This window comes from Hibiscus syriacus, unplaced genomic scaffold (genome assembly GCF_006381635.1).
Source record: "Hibiscus syriacus cultivar Baekdansim isolate YM2019G1 unplaced genomic scaffold, ASM638163v2 tig00111022_pilon, whole genome shotgun sequence".
NCBI classification, from domain to species: Eukaryota; Viridiplantae; Streptophyta; class Magnoliopsida; order Malvales; family Malvaceae; genus Hibiscus; species Hibiscus syriacus.
Window position 1 is genome coordinate 1,419,481 of NW_024062956.1, and position 13,564 is coordinate 1,433,044.

At 37.9% G+C, this 13,564-nt stretch overlaps 2 pseudogenes; both read left to right on the top strand.

Moving 5' to 3' along the window:
- LOC120150453 overlaps positions 1-8,887 on the top strand; it is a 19,047-nt pseudogene extending 10,160 nt beyond the window's left edge.
- A 1,346-nt stretch (positions 8,888-10,233) lies between these two features.
- LOC120150646 lies at positions 10,234-12,672 on the top strand (annotated as a pseudogene).
- Positions 12,673-13,564: the final 892 nt, after the last annotated feature.

Here is a 13,564-nt window from a genome sequence, read left to right on the forward strand (position 1 = left end):
TCTGCCTCAACACTTGATCGGGCAACTATACTCTGCTTCTTACTTCTCCAACTAACTAGATTCCACAAATGTTATAACCTTACACAACTAAATAAATAAATGCTATAACATTACACAAATATAAACTAATAGCAAGCTGCAAGCCTAATATAACTTTTTTGTGCAATATGTGCAGTCGTATATGATATATATATTTTTTTATAAAGTAAAATATGGGTTCTAATTTTTTGACCTCAAATTTTCACCACTATGTCTTACAGGATTGAGCTTTGGAGTTGAAGCAATCATGGCTTTGGATGGAACTTTGCTATTTGAAGAGATAATGCAAGCAAAAGAGGTTCTTTATCAAGCTTCTCATTTCTTATATTGAGTCAACCTTAGAGTTGTGGTTTTCTTTTTCTGATGGGAATTGAATGATGGACTTGCGGAAAGGATCTAGATGTTAGAAGAATTGTGTCTTTAGGTTTTCAATTTTTTTTATAGGAATAGAAGACCTCATTAAAAACCTCCCTCATAGTTGCCTCTTGTGTGGAGACAACTAGCGGAAGGAGGAAAAGAGTGCCTTAATATATTAATAACCCATAATTACATAAGATTACCTAACATAGAACCATAGCCAAAATAATACACCAGAACCACAACTCATAACAACCTCCTCACTCACTAACCAATTCCTGAGTTAGCTAGACAATCAACTTCCACATTAATACATCTGCTGATATGCTTAATAATAACATTAGACTGCATAACTGTCTTCTGAATTTCTGTAATCAAATCAACAAGATGAACCGGGCTATGTTCCGGGCTGTTGATCCACTTCACAGCAAGAAACGAGTCACTTTCCAAAATCAGTATACATACCACAAAACAACTCCTGGAATAAATCTCCAAATACCCGAGTTAGGTCTTAATTGCAACCATGAAAGCAAGAAGCCTTTTGGATTATTAGGTAGGACTGAAATAACTTTTCACAGACGGAGGAGTTTGACCCAAATCTGCCAAACCTGGACGCAAGAAAAAAATAAATGACTGACAGATTCTGGTTCCACTCCACAGAACACACATAGTGGGTTTTCGATATTTTTTACTATTCTTATTAAAACAGTTTTGACAACCAACTTCTGATGAATAATTTGCCAAAGGAATATCTCCACTTTTGGTGGAACTAAACCCTTCCACACAATCTCCAACCATGAATTATCTGAGTCTAATAAACTTGAAACTAATCTAGAGCAAGATTGAACCGAGAACACACTATCCCCACTACCTTTCCACGCCAAACGGTCTTCACCCTTCAACAGAGGACGAAAATTATCCAACAATACCATCATTTCCATCCAATGTTCAAACTCACTATCCATTAAATTCCTTCTAAGTTGTAAATCTCACACCCACTCCCCATTAGACATACTCCCAAAATCAGCCACAACCCCTTCCTTATTAACTGACAGTGCAAAGATCCTCGGAAACAGAGTCTTCAAGGAATAGTTAGAAATCCATGAATCATGCCAAAATCTAATTAAATCTCCTTTTCCCACCTGAAGCACAAGATTATTTCGAAAGCATAACCCAAATGAGTCATCAGTCCGATAGTTATTTAAAACACCTTTCCAAATCCACGACACATTAGAGGGCAAATTATCATCTAAAACAATAGAACTCGTTCCCACATTATACTTAGAACATATCACTGTCTTCCACCAAGAGTCCTTCTCTGTACCAAACTTCCATACCCATTTGCCCAATAGAGCTCTATTCCGTAGCTTTAGATCCGAAATTCCCAATCCCCCAACTCTTTATTTTTACAAACAGTATTCCAGTTTACCCAATGAAACCTTTTCTTCTCAACCGATGAACCCCACAAGAAGTTGGCCATAATAGATTACAGTTTCTTCCTCACCACTACTGGCATTTTGAAAAGTGACATATAATAATTAGGGAGTGCATTCAGGACTGATTTTATCAAAACTGTCATTCCTGCTATGGATAGTGAAGATAATTTTCAGCCTTCCAATTTCTGATAGAACTTATTCACAATCGGATCCCATAGTTGAATAGAATTTCTCTTTGCTCCCAATGGTAATCCCAAATATTCTGTTGGAAAAGAGTCTCTTAAACAAGCAATAGATTCTGCCCACTACCCAACAATCTGCTCTTGTAAATTAATACCAAAAATTCTGCTCTTCACCAAATTCAACTGAAGCCCTGTACACATCTCAAATACAACCAAAACCCTCTTCAGATTTGCTAACTGTCCCTTAAAGGCTTTGCAAAAAATAATCAAGTCATCCGCAAATTGTAAATGAGACAACATCAAAGAAGAATTATCAGAACCTATTTGAAAACCCTCAAACAGCCCCAACACTGCTGCTTTAGATAACAACAAATTCAAAAATTCACCCACTAGATTAAACAGGAGCGGGGATAAAGAACACCCTTGTCTCAGCCCCCTAGATATTTTAAAACTTTCAGTAGGAGAGCCATTAATAAGAACTGAAATAGAAGTTGAACTTAAGCAATTATATATCCACAACCTCCATCTTCCGCTAAACCTCATACACTCCATAATTTGAATTAAAAAATTCCAATCAACAGTGTCATAAGCCCTCTTGAAATCCACTTTGAAGACGAGACCTTCCCTTCCTTTCCTCCTCCAAAAATCGATGGCTTCATTAGCAATTAAGGAGCAGTCACAAATCTGTCTTCCCGCGATAAAAGCAAATTGAGATTGATCAATTAACCCTCCTATGCACAACCTTAGCCTTCTTGACAGAACTTTAGACAAAATTTTGTATAGTCCCCTTACCAAACTGATTGGTCTGTAATCCTCAATGCCAACCTGTTTTTTCGGAATTAGAGTAATGAAAGAATGATTGACACCTTTCCCAAACTTCTTCCCTTCGTAAAAATCTTCGAAAAACTTGTGAATATTTCCTTTCAAAACTGGCCAAAATTTCTTAAAAAATCTCATATTTAATCCATCTGGACCCGGAGCTTTGTTACTATCCGAAGACTCTATTGCCTTCCAAACTTCCCCCTCCGAAAAATTCATTTCTAATTATGCAACTTGATCCTCTGAAAGCCTATTAAAATTCAATTCCAACTTCTCAACTTCGACCGTCGGAATAGCATTGTAAGCGTTCTTGAAAAAAAATCAAAAATAGCAGCTTTTATCCTCATCGGCTCCTCAATCAAATTACCACTCACATCCACAGAATTAAGAGCATTAATCCTCCCTCTATTTGTAGCACATTGATGAAAATACCTTGAATTACGATCCCCATCCATAATCCACTGCGCCCTTGGTTCTTGGAACCAATCTAATTCTTTTTTTTATGCAATGACCATAATTCACTTTTTTCTTTTGCAACATCCACCATAGAAACGAAAGAATTCCTTTGTTGTAGTTGAGCTTCTTGATTCGAGATAAGCCTCTCTTTGCTGTCAATCAAACTGTGTAATTGCATTATGCTTTCATTAGACCAATTTCTGATTTCCACCTTAGTTTCTCTAAGTAACTCCTCAATGCTCAGCCTCTTCCTACTCTTTACATCTGAAATTTTCTTTTCCACTACTTCCTTAAAACCCTCCTCCATGATATAATTGAACAGTCTGAAAGGTTTCAGACCCCAATTTAGCTTACTGGAATCCAATGCCACAACATTATGGTCTGAAATTGATTTAGGTAATAACAGCTGAACAACATCCGGGAATAAACCTAAAAAGTCGTCCGAAACTAGAAACCTATCCAGCCTCACAAACGTAGGATCTTCCCTATTATTACCCCAAGTGAAACTCCCTCCCACCAAAGGCAGATCCATTAAACTTGCTTGAAACAGAAATTCCCTGAACCACCCAATTGAATTTTCATTCAGAGATTTCCCCATCTTCTCTTCCTGTGATAAATGGGCATTAAAGTCTCCAGCTACACATAATGGGCATCCCAATGAAGAAATAAAACATGTTAACTCCTCAAAAAAAGCCTCTTTATCAGCTTCAACAGAGGGCCCATAAACATTAATAAAACAACACACCTCTTGGTTATCCTTTACTGTACCCTTCAATGCTATAAACCTTGATGAAATTTTCACCAACTGAGGTAAAAACCAGTCCTCATCCCAAAGAGTAACCAATCCTCCTGATGCTCCCACTGCCGGAGACTCCACTAACCCACCTAGGTATTTACCCCCAACTTCCTCCTCATACCTAAATTAACCACCTCCAATTTTGTTTCTTGCAGAAAAAGAAACAACGGTTTCTTATCTACAACCACCTTCCTCACTGCCCTAGCCTTTTCCTTCCTACCTAAACCCCTAATATTCCAAGTGACACAAGATACACAAACCATAAAAAATAATTAAAAACCTTCAACCAAATAAGGGTTAATACCCACCCTTCTCCCTCCTAGCTGAATTGGACTCCGAAAACTTCTCAGCAAAATCCTTCTTTCCCCCTTTAAAGTTAACACCCAACATTTGGCTAACCTGCCAAGTTAATTCTATTTCGTCCTTATCAATCGAAAATTCAACTGCTGAAAAACCCTTCTCCGATTCACCTCTTTTATTCTTCTTATTAGATCTGTTGTAAACTCTGTCACAGAAAATGGTAGCAGCCTTAGAAGGACGAACTCGATTTGTTGGAGGGGAAGAAGAACACCTCCTTATAAGAACTTTACTAACTTGTACCCATTAGATCCAAACTGAACTACTGCATAATCTATCTCTGTACCCTCCAAAACAGTTTGTTGAGAACCTCCACATTCCCCCCTAATATTAACTAACTCATCAGGCTTGTAACCACCTCTATTTGAACTTGGACTTCCCTGAATAGGCCCATTAACTTCTACCCTACCCATAGTACCATTAAGCCCATTCACTTGGTCAACATTATCAAGCCCCAAGGAGACCTCACCCTGTTAACCACCCATTCTCTCTCTTCTGTACCAGCCCCCAATCTTTCTTGTTGTCCCTGGACATCAGCAAGAACTGTCTCCTCTGCACATACATCAACTGCCACTAAATTTTGAAAAACCCCTTTTCCTTCCAACCGCCCATCGAAAATTGTGCGCTCCCCTTGTGACGAGTCCAAGACCCATGCTTGTACATTGTTTTGAATATCTGACAACGTCTGCTTACCCAACCTCCCTTCCTGCTCTTCGATGTCATCCCCATGGCTCTCTTCCGGCAAGTTATCCTCCCCATTATTTACTGTTCCGTCATCTTCAACCATATCCTCTAACTCCGGAAAAAAAAAATCTTCACTTCCTTCCACCTTAATCTTAATCATGAATGATCTCCCATACGCATTAATAGTGACATGGGGAGGAATGTCAAAAGGACTTTCAACCCTCAATAACATATGAGCTACTCTACAATCCACTCTTTGAGCAGTTTGTTCCTGTATCTTAACTAATTTGCCCCATCTCGACGCCAAGCTTGTGAAAAAAGGAATTGACCAACAGTTTAGAGGAACACCAATCATAGAAACTGCACAGTAAGGTAATGGCACACCCTTTTCTTCCATAACATGCTCCAACCTTTCGAACCAAAAGGACAAAGCCTCCCACTTGTTCTCCATCGTTGCAACTTTCTCCTCAACAGTCTGGAAAACTACCAGACAAGCGTTTTTTGCATAACCCCATTTAACCACTTTGACATTGATTCCCTCAGATCTTAACGCCCTCTGCACAAACTCAACTTCGAATAATGGCTTGCAAATACCAGTTAAAGACGTTTTAAGCCATGACCTGTCCTCCATTGGAATAAAAACTTCCAACGGCTTCTTTACCACCATCTTAGCTCCAAAACTCCCCACTTTCTGGCCCTCAACTTCTCTTGCTCCCACAACCGTATCCTTATATGACCTTCCATCGTAAAACTTATTCATCATCTCCTTCTTACCAGTACCTTCAACTGGAGATGATGGTAATTTCCTTCGCAACTCATCTACACCAGCATCTGTAGACCTCGCCACACTAGTACGCTTGAAGCTCCTCGACATACTTTTCTTCTGATACTTAGCAATCGACACTGATATTCTCCTCCCATCAAACGAGACGTTATTCATCTTTTCAATTGCAAAATGTAGATCATCTTTGCTTGCAAAATGCACAAAAGCAAACGTATTTTCCTTGTAAAAAGTTCTCCTATTAACAAATGGAACACCTTAATCACCTTGCCATAATGACTAAAACGATCCCATAATGCACTTCTATGCACTCGCCTACTAAGATTATCCACGAATGCAACTCACGATACTCCTCTAGACAAAGAACTACTTCTGGCCGGACGAACAAACCCCTTCGAACTCTCCCTCACTCTCACTCTACCTTTCTCACTCATCTCTAATGTATTTATCCCGTCCAATCTGACTCAATATCATCGGTTTTCAATTATTATTAAGTAGTATTTTACTCTACCTATAGCCAACTAGTTTTAGGTTGGATGTTTAATAGTGTCATAGCTTAGTTGCATATTGCACTTAATAAGTTTATCTTAGTTAATTTCTTAGGCATACACACGTGGTGTCATTTCAATCACATGGTAGTTTCCTTAGTTATTCTATTAGGCATACACTTATGGTGTTATTTCCATCACTTGTTATTTGGCTTGGATTGGCTTTATGAATCTATAGCCAGGTGGTTTTAAATTTTGAATACTTAAAAATTATCTGAGTGACTTCTAGTAACTGTGGACATGGTTGATTTATGAAATATATTAAGTTCACCGAACTTTATTAGTCTTGTGAAATTAATTAGGTTAATTCAGGAAACTTCAGCTATAATTTGCTTTCTATATAATAAATGCTTAAACTTGAGAGATGTTAACATTTTCTAAATATAATGTATGACCTTTCTTTCCTTTTGTTTTTTCTCAAATTTGCAGCATTTGCGTGTTCAATATTATGAGTTATTTCCAGCATTATCCAATGATCATCCTGATATATTTCCACCAGAGCTGTACACGTGGGAGCAGTTTTTATGGGCTTGTGAGCTCTGGTATTCCAACAGCATGAAAATTATGTTTGCTGATGGAAAGCTGAGGACTTGCTTGATCTCCGTTGCAGGCTTTCTCAATCATTCTGTAAGTCACTCGTTTGAAGCTATAAGAAATAGTTTTGTGTACTGTTGAACTTCGTGACTTTAAGGAAGAACCTTTTTGGCAGGAGTTTATCAACCACCAACATGCCAAATGCTAATATGCACCTTAAACTATGTTTACCTTCATGGTGTTTGTCTGTTTATCAATTTTTTCCCATAGTGTTGCTACTACCACAACCGTACCAGTTGTTTCTGCTGTATGTATTAGTTTTGACAGTTTTAATTTTTCTTTATTATTTAGTTTGCTATTATATGTTTTCTTAAATTTGTCTTCATGAACATTTCAAATAGGTACAACAATTTTTAACTTTTAAGCCAAATTATTTAGGCCCATCACAATTTTCTGTCTTATGCTTATATACTGTGACTCGTTCTTTTCTGATTTGCATCCTTTTATAAGTTCTTTATCATACTTGATATTCGAGTATCGTGTATGGTTCTTTACAGGTACGGCCACATATAGTTCACTATGGCAAAGTAGATCCTGCAACAAATTCTTTGAAGTTTCATCTATCAAGACCTTGCAGTGTTGGGGAACAATGCTGTCTTAGTTATGGAAATTTCTCTGGTTCACATCTAATTACATTTTATGGTTTCTTACACAAGGAGACAACCCTTATGATGTGATTCCATTGGGTAATTTTTCTTGCATCTCCATCATATGTTAGGAATATTTGAGGCTGTATGAATATATATGTACATATATATAATTTTTAATGGATTCCTGGACTAGTTTTTTTATTTACTCTCTCGCACCTGTGCACACTTACAGCCTGAGTACTTTTTATTTTGCAAGCATCTATAGTGTGTTCATTTTATAATTCATTGAGCCTTATTTTGGTTCAGATTTTGATGTTGACCAATTTGAGACCATTGAAGATAGCTCTCTATCCAACTGGACCACTCACATGGTGCGGGGAACTTGGCTCTCGGAGAATCAAAATATCTTCTATTATGGTTTACCATCCCCATTATTAGACTTTCTACGAAGAGCTCGGAGTCAGATGCCTTTCACTAAGACCCTTGTAATCTACTTCTCCTGTTTCTGTGTTTGAAGTACGCCATTATATATTTATTTTAAAGTTCTAGTGTCTCATGTGGTTATCTTCAGCATAATGTTTTTCGTTGTTAATCAGAAAATATTGACATATTTGAGTTATTTATACATTTTTGTGTGCCTCTCTCAAGATAAAGCATATTTGGAAGTCGATAAAGAAGTTCTTGAAGTTTTACAATCAACATTCAATGACATGATGGAGAATTTAAATGACATAGATTCTTTTGATAGGTAAAGAAATCTCATGAAAGCCTTTATGATTCATTGCAGCTGAATCTGATTTTCATTACATGAAAAACAAATTGATGGTTTTCCTGCCTCATTCATGCAGGGAAAATAGCAGTTGGGATGTGAAGCTGGCCTTAGAATTTAAAGAGATGCAAAGGAGGATTGTCTCCTCTATTTTAACTTCATGTTCAACAGGTATTAAGCTCGTGGAATATGAACTGTCTAAATGCAAGGATAAGGAATGAGGACAAGCTATATGGCCAGGTGAGGTGGCTGCTGGTTTGTTGCTCCAGACTCCGATGTCGTGATGCCCGATTGCTGAATGTGTGGCCGGTATGACATCGTTCTTGTACTACGACTCCGATGAGGTCAAATGACCATCTGGCACTTATAATATTTATGATATAAGCAGTTTAAAGTCGTGGACATGGATATGAGTAATGGGAAAGCATATATATATATATATAATTGACTTCAATGCTATCATGAAAGAAGTTTCGTTATCATTTCAGTGGATTGGATTGGATTGGATGGGATGGGATGCACCCCCCCTAGTGTGTTTTTTTTTTAAAGTAATCTTGGATTCATTAAATGCTGATGACATGAATAATAATTTTTTAATACATTCTGATTCATCAAATAAAATAAAATATGATTGATCGTCGATAAGGCCATTATGCAAGACAAACACCACTGAATTGGCTCCCTCTGCCATTATGCAAGACAAACACCACTGAATTTGGCTCCCTCTACCATTATGCAAGACAAACACCACTGAATTGGTATGGACCATTAAGTGGTGACATTATTAATAGAGGAGGGTTTAAAACTTTATTTAAAAAATAATGTGTTAATTTTAAGGGTTATTTTGTGTTATATTTTTAAAGTTTAGATATAGTCTTGTCCGTCTAGCTCAGTTGGTAGAGCCTTGTTGTGGGATCGAGTCCCACTGAGGGCAATTCATAACGGAGGTCTTCTACGGAAGCTGCTCTCAACCTGGTGTTGGAGGCAGTCTACTACTCTACCTCCTTTTATCCCATTACATATGAGAATATGGTTAGTTTTTTTAAAGTTTAGATATAATTTAATTAAACTTGTTGAGTTTAGGGGTTAATTTGACTGAAAGAAAAGTTTAAGTGTCAATTTGATCAAAAGAAAAGTTTAAGATCCATCTTAACAAAACTTGTAAGTTCAGAGGCTATTTTGACAATTTATCAAGTTCATGGGTTATTTGGATAGGAAAAATGTTTAGTGGGTAACTTGATCAAAGTTGTCAAGTTCAATGGGTGATTTTTGTTTTGAGTCTTACAATAATTATGAAAATAGATCAGAGAACTTTAATTAGTTTAAACTTAAGGCTTAATATGCAAATTGGTCCTTCATATATACTCAAATTTTATTTTGGTCCTAAGCATTTTTTTATAAAAACGGTGTGGGTTAAGAGGGTCAAATTGGAAATTAGGCTATACATATTTTGTATATTTTTTTAAAGTTTTCCATAATTTTCTCTCTCAAATGTAAAATTATTTAATTAGTTTATTTATTCTTAAAATAATTCTAGTTTGGTCTTCAATTTTAATCATAATTTATATTAAATATTAAATTGGTTTAAAATATAATAATTATAACTTAATTTAATGGTTAAATAGTTGATCTTGTAATATTTTTTAAAAAAAGTGGCATGCTGGGTGACTACAATAAGAAGAAAAAGTAAAATTAATGACACTTTTGTAAAAGAAATAGTATAATGACTAAAATAGGAAATAGATAATAGATTTGTGACTAATAGTGTATTTTTACCCCTAATATAATTTCCCAACGAGTAGAGATGCCGAGCCAGATGGGCAGATCAGCAGGTGCGGTGAAATTTTCCCTGTAAGTCTCATCTCTCTTCTTTCAATTTCTCTGCAAATGAAACCTAATCACTCAGATCCACCACCACCTGCCAACTGAAGTTCCCACGGCGGTGATTCTTATCACTTACCCACAATTCTGCCGTCGATCCTCTCCAAATCGCTTCCGGATCCGGATCCATAGATCTTGCCGCTTCATCTGTACAAAACCAATATGTCGTGCTTGGCCCTCTCTCTCCAGCCAGCCAACGGATCGGACATCCTTCTTCAAACCCGAGAGTGGTTCCCTCCTGCCCGTGCCCTAATTGCCCTCCATGCCTTCCGCCAAACCCGTCATGCCTTCTCCAACAAGTCCCCTTCCTCCTCCTCCGCCGCTACCGCCTCCTCCTCCGATCCTAGTGCTGCCGCTGAATCCATCGGTGACGACCCGCTCTCCGCCTCCAGTGGCCAACTAATCGTCGGCGTTGAAAGTAAGTATCGTGTTGTTTACCGTCTGGTAAACTCCATCTACATCCTCGGAATCACTACCGCTGATCACGATAATTCGATCAACGTATTCGAGTGCATCAACATCGTTAACCAAGCCGTTAGTGTCATCGTAACGGCCTGCCGTGGAGTCGATGTCACCCCTGAAAAGCTCGCCCGGAAATACGCCGAGATTTACATGGCTCTCGACATCGTCCTACGTGGAGTCAGCAACATCCGTCTTGCTGCCATGCTTTCTTATATGCACGGAGACGGGCTCGCCAAGATGGTCCATTCTGGACTCGACACTGAAGCCAAGATCCGTGGTGCTGACTCATGGCCTGCCGTCGAGCTCCATTCCGCTGAACACCAATCCAACATTGAAGCCTTTTCGAATGCGAATTTTGAATTGCCTCCAGAAACTCTAGAGGCAGGTGATCAGAAAGCTTCAACTCTTGTACCTCAGAGTACACTTGAGCAAGACGAGAAAATGATTAAAGCGAGGAATCAGAAGCAGAAAAAGATCCTTTTGCTGCGAGTGAGGCCATAAGTAAGCAAGAAGATTTAGTTGGAGGGTTCAAGAAGGCAAAGGATCCATCAGCTAATGATTTAACATTGGCGTTGGCAGGATTAGAGGTGACTACATTGCCTCTGCTGAAGCAACCCAGTCTACGGATATTACTGTTGAAGGGTTTGAGGGGAAGTATGGAGGAATTGAGTTTGGCAGCGAACAGACTACACTTGGAGAAGCTTTTGAAGGGTTTAGTGACGCTTGGGGTGGAGGCTTGGATGCTTCTGAGTTTCTGGAAAATAAAAAGGTTAAGAAACAGGAAGGGCTTAGTGGGCTCGAACTTTTGCAAACTGGGGATAGTGCTGCCCCTCCAACTGTCGCTGCTGCTGGTGCTGATGGAGGAAAGTCTCTTGAGAATCTTTTGGTGAAGACGACTGAGATGAAAGGTCCTGAAATGTTTACTTCGGAGGAGATCAGTGCCGAGTTTAGGGAATCATTGCTGGCTAGGGTTGGATTAATGGGTGTGGTTTACTTGAAAACTATGCCTCCTAAAGTTTCGGGTGATAAAGATACTGAGTTTTCATTTCGTGTTGAAGGAACAAATTCGGTTAAGAGGTTTGTTATGCAGAGTTCACGGGTTAGTAGCCTAGGGAATGGAATATTTCATGTTAGAACTGCCCCATCTGAGGAGCCTATACCTATATTGAAGTATAGTTTGTTACCTAGGTTGACACCATTGCCTTTGAGAGTTAGATTGATTAAGCGTCTTAGTGGGACATTACTTTCAGTGATGATACAGTATGCTTCAAATCCCGAGTTACTTGCGCCATTGACTGATGTAACTTTTGTTTTGAAATTGCCGGTTGATCCAACATTGCTAAAGGTTTCACCTAAAGCTGTGTTGAACAGATCAGAGAGAGAACTGAAGTGGCATGTCCCTGATATTCCACTAAAGGGTACTCCTGGCAAGTTGAGGGCAAGGATGCCTTTGGATTCTGGTGACATTGATGAAGAACTAGAAGTTGTTGGTTATGTAAAATTTTCAGTGCAAGGAGCCACTTCATTGTCTGGGTCTGTCTGAAGCCTGCTTCTGAAGGTAAGACAGATTTTTATGAGGTGAATCATCGGTATCAGAGTGGGATTTATATTTGCAATTGAACTCTGCAAGATTATTATTTCCATAAAAAAATGTTGTTTTCTTTTAATATTCCTTTTTGAGACGATATATGAGTTAGTAATTTTTTTAGAATTACTGGATATTTTGCTTGTAATCTAGAACAACTTCTGTGAAAGCTTCTGTTTCTTATTGTCGAGCATTAAATTTCCACTGGCGGCTTCTGAAATAAATATTGTATCAATTTGCATTTTGGATTCTCTTATGGAGTACATTATATTCTTTCGGAACTGTAGGTAAGCTCGACTAGTTTCAACATTGTTACAAAACACTGATTTTGTTTCTGGAGTGTATCTCTTGTCTTTATTTCTGGAATCCCTCCTTATGTGTTCTTAAATTTCTGCCTCTGGTTTAGTTTTGCCAGACATAAGTAGGTCATGATGGTTAAAAGCTAGAATAATGGTGCTGTTAGATTTAGTCCAAGTTTGAACTCTTCTTTTGTAGTGGGAGACAATGAGAATGTGTGGCCTAGTGTATTTTCTTTCAAATAATTGTGTCATGACGGATGCAATTGAGACCAGCCAGAGTTTGGTGAGTTGAAAAACTATTATACCTATGGAGATTACTTTCAAATAATTTTTTGATTTAGGGTTTTGTTCAATTTGCAGTAGATCTGAAATGGTGCAGCCTTTACTTTTCTCCTAGGCTAGAAGTTATATCTTAGTCTATTAACAACGCCTGTAGCCGCAGTTGCTCGAACCAGGTTCTTTAGGAAGAATAACATTAACTCTTACCACTGATATCACTCCATGGTTCTTGGAATATAGTTAAATGACCTGAAGTGTGATCTTTGGATGAATGGAAAGAACATAAATGAGCAGTGGGATATTCATGAGATGGTAGTTCTCTGTGCTCAATTATTCATGATTGTCATATTTTTTTAGAACATGCGTTACTAATGGCTTAGATTTTAGGTTAAATCCCATCTAGATTTGCGCCTAGGATTATTTAGTGTTGTGGGCGATAAAAATTGTAACATAAATCATTTAAGGAAATGGGATTGCCTAGCACACATATTAAATGAGGATGCAAAGGACTTTGAACAACTATCAGAATTGTGTACATTTGTAGAATATTCAAAATGAACAAGGGGTATATTGTTTTATAATCACTAAGGTAGTTTGATTGTAGGTCGTTTGATTTGTACCATAAGTTTAAGAATTTATAAATCTATCAG